This window comes from Pituophis catenifer, unplaced genomic scaffold (genome assembly GCF_029215685.1).
Source record: "Pituophis catenifer annectens isolate HBS135680 unplaced genomic scaffold, rPitCat1.0.hap2 SCAF_3, whole genome shotgun sequence".
Classification (NCBI taxonomy): domain Eukaryota; kingdom Metazoa; phylum Chordata; class Lepidosauria; order Squamata; family Colubridae; genus Pituophis; species Pituophis catenifer.
The window spans coordinates 105,744,192-105,749,967 of record NW_027256883.1 but is presented as its reverse complement, the minus strand read 5'-3'; positions in this window follow the sequence as shown (position 1 = coordinate 105,749,967).

The following is a 5,776-nucleotide window of genomic DNA, read 5'->3' as shown; positions in this document are numbered from 1 at the left end:
AAGAATAAAGTTCAGGTGGCTGGGCAAGAGGTGGTGGTTTTGAAAGAGATTCCTCCAAAGATGTTGAGAAGTAGAAAAGACTTTGGCTTCCTGGTAAATGAGCTGAGAAATCAACAAGTGGCATACAGTCACTAATAGTGACTTATAATGGAGAAAGATACCGGTTAAACACAGTCTGGAAAGCAAAAGATTTCTATGTAAATGTTTTAAAGGCTGGATACCCACCCTCACCAGGAGGGGCGGGGGAAGGAAGAAAACGGAGATGTTACAACAAGAAAAAGATGGAAAACAGATACAAACCTATGCTAAAGTTGCAGCTGGAGGAATTATTATGGAAGAAGATTTGGATCTTGGGGGCTTACCCCCAACTTTGGAACCACCTAAGAAGGGAGAGTCGAAAGTACAACGACTGACCCGATCAATTTATAAACTTCAAGAACAACAATCAAAAAGGCAACAATCTCAAGATTTATCTCAAGAAGTTCAAAAAACAGAAGCAGTGGGGGGGGGGGCTAGGCCGAAGAGTAAGGTGGAGGAGGAGCTTCAGCTGATGCTCACAAGGCTTCAAAAGGCTAAAGATGGCAACTAAATTCCTATCTTGGAATGTCAATGGCCTAAATTCACCACAAAAAAGAAAGAAAGTATTTCACTACTTGAAACAATTTAACAATGACGTTATTTGCTTGCAAGAAACACATATCAGACTATCAGATCAAAAATATTTGATAAATTCAAGATTAGGTACACATTTTGTGGCATCAGCGCCAGAGAAGAAAATGGACTAGTCATATATGTAAGGAAAGCATTATCAGCTAATTTAATTGAGGCAGATGATCAAGGAAGATATATTGCAATTGAATTATTAACACAGACTGGAAAAATGCTTTTTATTGGAATATATGCCCCTAATCAGCAACAAGACAAGTTTTATAAATTTTTACATACTAAAATAATACAATGGGACTATAAATCTTTTATATTAATGGGTGATTGGAATGGAGTAATAGACACACGGAAAGATAAAAAAAAGCTTATCAAAGATCTCAACATGTGCAAAACTACCTAAATCTTTTTTTGATATGATGGAAGATATAGAACTGAGAGATATTTGGAGAGAACGTAACGTGGAGGAAAAAGATTTTACTTTTTTTTCTGATAGACATCAATCCTTCTCCAGGATTGATTTTATACTAACCACAAATGATTTTATTTCTAGGGTGAAGAAGACCAAGATATGTCCAAGAACTTTAACTGATCATAGTCCGGTTTGGGTGGAATTCGAACAGGAGAGGGGAGAAAGGAGGTCTTGGAGGTTAAATGAAAACTTATTTAGATATGAAGAAAATGTGAAAGAGCTTAAAAAACAAATGAAAGAATTCTTTGTTATTAATATGAATAAGGGTACTCCTATGGAAATGGTCTGGGATGCTAGTAAGGTTTATATGAGAGGTATGTTGATACATATGAACAATAAATATAGACTAAAACAACAAAAGAAGCGTAAAGAGATAGAGGAAGAAATAAAAAAGAAAGAACAATTACTTATATCTACTCCAGGAGATAAGAAAGTAAAATAAACAATAAATATACTACGAGGGCAATTTAATATGTTAATGGCTGATCAGGTGGCAACTAGCTTACAATATGCTAAACATAATACATTTTGTAATGCCAATAAACCAGGTAGGTGGTTGGCCTACATGCTGAGGAAAAAACAGAAATCACGAGTCATTAGTAAGATAGAATATAGAGGTAAGGAAGTTTACCAACAGAATATGATTAAAAAGGCTTTTTTGGAATTTTATACAAAGTTATATGCTAGTGACTCAATACAAGGTATAGATATAGATAGATATTTAAAGGAAGGGAATATTTCGGAATTAATGTTGGAACAGAGGGAAGGATTGAATCAACCAATAACTTCTGAGGAGATCATTGCGGCAATTAAGCAGTTAAAAACAGGGAAAGCTCCAGGAACAGATGGATTAACAGCTGCTTATTATAAGAATTTACAGCTTGAAATGGTAGAACCGCTTAGAGCTCTATTTTGTAAAATTCAATTAGGGGGAGGAGTTCCACCCTCTTGGAGAACAGCTTTTGTTTCATTGATTCTGAAGGAAGATCAAAACTGTATGAAACCTGAAAATTTTAGGCCAATTTCACTTTTGAATACTGATTATAAAATTTTTGCTAAGATATTAACGAATAGATTAATGCCTGTTATGCAACAAGCAATTCATAATGACCAATCAGGTTTTATAAAAGGGAGGCAGATGAAATATAATGTTAGACAAATTATTAATTTATTGGAATATTTGGAAAAAAATAACCAGGTCCCTGCAGCGTTCATATTTTTGGATGCAGAGAAAGCATTTGATCGACTGAATTGGCAATTTTTGTTTAAGATAATAGAAAAAATGCACTTTGGGGAGTATTTTATACATTCAATTAGAGCAATATATCAGGAACAAACAGCACAAATAATAGTTAATGGAGGCCTAACAGAAACCTTTAAAATTGAGAAAGGTACAAGGCAGGGTTGTCCCTTGTCGCCATTGTTGTTTATTCTAACTTTAGAAGTTTTGTTGAATAAGTTATGGGACTCTGATAAAATAAAAGGAATTGTAATTAGACAGCAGGATTATAGATTAAGAGCGTTTGCAGATGACCTGGTTGTTACTTTATCTCAACCTATAGAGGCGGCTCCCTATATGCTGGACATAATAGCTCAATACGGTAAAGTATCTGGATTTAAAATAAATCTACATAAGACAAAGATGATAACTAAAAATATGTCCATAACTCAAAGAGAAGCTTTACGGAGATTAACGGGGTTTGAAATAGTTAACAAAGTTAAGTATCTAGGAGTATATATTGCAGCCTCAAACACGAAATTGTTTAAAAATAATTATGAAGCTCTTTGGCAAAAAGTACAGAAAGAAATGGAAAATTGGAAAAAGTTACAACTATCATTACTGGGAAGGATAGCAGCAATGAAAATGAATGTACTACCTAGGTTTTTTTGTTTCAAATGATACCAGTGCTTTAAAAAGATGGAAATTTGATGGAATGGCAGAAAGGGGTTAATACTTTCATCTGGGGTGGGAAGAAACCAAGAGTGAAACTGAAAATTATACAGGATATACATGAGAGAGGAGGTCTTAAAATGCCTAACTTAAGATTGTATTATGAAGCAGCTGCTTTAATCACAAATCAGTGATTGGTTTAACTTAACTGAAGAAAGAATGTTAAATATAGAAGGTTATGATTTGTTATATGGATGGCATGGTTATCTGTTATATGAAAAAAAAGTGGATAAAGTGTTTAAGGGTCATATACTTAGAAATGCGTTGTTGAGGGTTTGGAAAAAGTACCAATATAAGTTAAATTATAAGATACCCATATGGGCAAATCCCAGACATGCAATAGAAAATATAAGTATAGAGCAAAAAACAGAGGTTATTACTTATAAAGAGCTTCTTCTTTTGGAAAGGGGTAAGTTGCAACTGAAACCTTTAGATGAATTAAAAGAAGAAGGGATAACTTATACTTGGTTTCAGTATGGTCAGCTTCAAGCTAGATGGAGGGAAGATCAAAAAATTGGTGTTATGCAAAATGAGGAAAATTTGGTGAAACAGATTAGAGATCAAAGTCAGATGCATATTAAAAGGTTGTATAATGCATTATTGGAAATAGATTCAGAAATGGAATTGGTTAAGGATTGTATGATAAAATGGGCACAAAACTTTCAGGAACCAGTGATGATGGAAACGTGGGAAAAGATTTGGGTCAGAAATGTTAAATTTACGCAAGCACAAAATTTGAGAGAGAACTTTTATAAAATGTTTTATAGATGGCACTTAGATCCTAAAAAATTATCATGTATGTACTCTAATTTGCAAGCTAAATGTTGGAGATGTGAATGTAATGATGCAACCTATTATCATATATGGTGGACCTGTAAGAAAATCAAGGCATTTTGGATAAAAATTTGGTGGGTGATGCAGAATATTCTGAAAAGAAGGTTGAAATTTACTCCTCAATTGTTCCTATTGGGTATAACAATGGACTGTACAGTATTCAAGACTAAATTGATTTTGAATCTAATATCAGCAGCTAGGCTGTTGATAGCATAATATTGGAAGAAGGACTCTTTGCCTACTACTGAAGAGTGGATACTGAAAGTAACGAACCTAGCAGAAATGGCGAAAATCTCAGCGTACTTGAAGGACTATACACAAGAAAGATATGTATCGGAATGGAGAAGATGGATTGACTATATTCAAAATAAGTATCAGACAAGAAAATATCAAATAGCTTATGAATGAACGTTAAGTGTTAGAAGTATTTTGTTATATATAGTGGAGTTAAGGTTTCGGAGGGGGAGTTAGTAGTCTAAGGATAAGTAGGTTAATCTAGTTTATGATTGTTAAATGAAACACCTTGTATTTTGCTCTGGGAAGTCTGGGGGGGAGGGTGGGATGAGGGGAGGGAAAGGATGGGGGAATATGGGGGGGAAGAAAATTTTTGTTTTTTGTAAAACTTTTCAATTAAAAAAAAAAAAGAAGGCTACTCCATTTCTTATGAGGGATTCTTGCCCGCAGTAGTATACCTGATGGTCATCTGAATTAAATTCACCCATTCCTGTTCATTTTAGTTCACTGATTCCTAAAATGTCAATTTTCAGTCTTGTCATCTTGTTTGACCACATCCAGCTTGCCTTAATTCATGGATCTTACATTCCAGGTTCCTATTGAGTATAAATCTTTACAGCATCGGACTTTCCTTTCACCAGCAGATGTATCCACAGCTGAGTGTCCTTTCGGCTTTGGCCTAGTTGCTTCACTCTTTCTGGTGCTATTAGTACTAGCCCTCTGCTCTTCCCCAATAGCATATTGGACACCTTCCGACCTGAGGGGCTCATCTTCCAGCATCATATCTTTTTCCCTTTTGGTACTGTCCATGGGGTTTTCATGGCAAAGATACTAGAGTGGGTTGCCATTTCCTTCACCATTGGATCATGTTTTGTCAGAGCTCTCTGCTATGACCTGTCCATCTTGGGTGGCCCTGCATGGCATAGCTCATAGCTTCATTGTGCTGTGCAAGCCCCTTCGTCACAACAAGGCAGTGATCCATGAAAGGGAAAGTGCCTTTATTTAGCCAAATTGGTTTTCCAGCTTCATCCCTGAGCAAAGTCCACTCTTTACACAACCTTTTTGCGTTTTTTTTTTCCTTTTTCATGCCCCACTGAAGACAGGAAACTGCCTCTTTTCATCCCAGGCATCAAGCAAGTCTTCTCCCAGGGAGCCTACTCTGACCTTCGAGTAGAGCATCCCATGTTTCCCTTTCTGATGTAGGGATTCAATTCGGCCCTGCCGAGTCCTGGTGAATCTTGGGCTTCCTAGTGAAACCCTCGCCCCATCTCAGTTTTCAGACCAAAAAGGGTCTGGGAGGACTCTGCTCCCCTCTACAGAGTAATGACCCCTCCTCCGAGGGAATTCCACTCTCAGTTTGCAGACCAAAAAGGTGTCCGAGAGGACTCCACTGCTCCCCATAGTGAAAGGGCACCTCTTTCCCTGGCCATTTTTCTTTTCCCACCTCAGTTTTCGAACTCACTAAAGTCCTGGGAGACCTCTGCTTGCTTCTCAGAGGTAAGACCCCCCCCCTTTTTAGGGCTTTGCTCAGTGACTTCCCAGCTAGTTGCCCAGTTTAACTCTCTCATTCACTTTTCCATTCCATTTTCACACACTCCTCCCTTTTCCCTAACAGAAGGTCC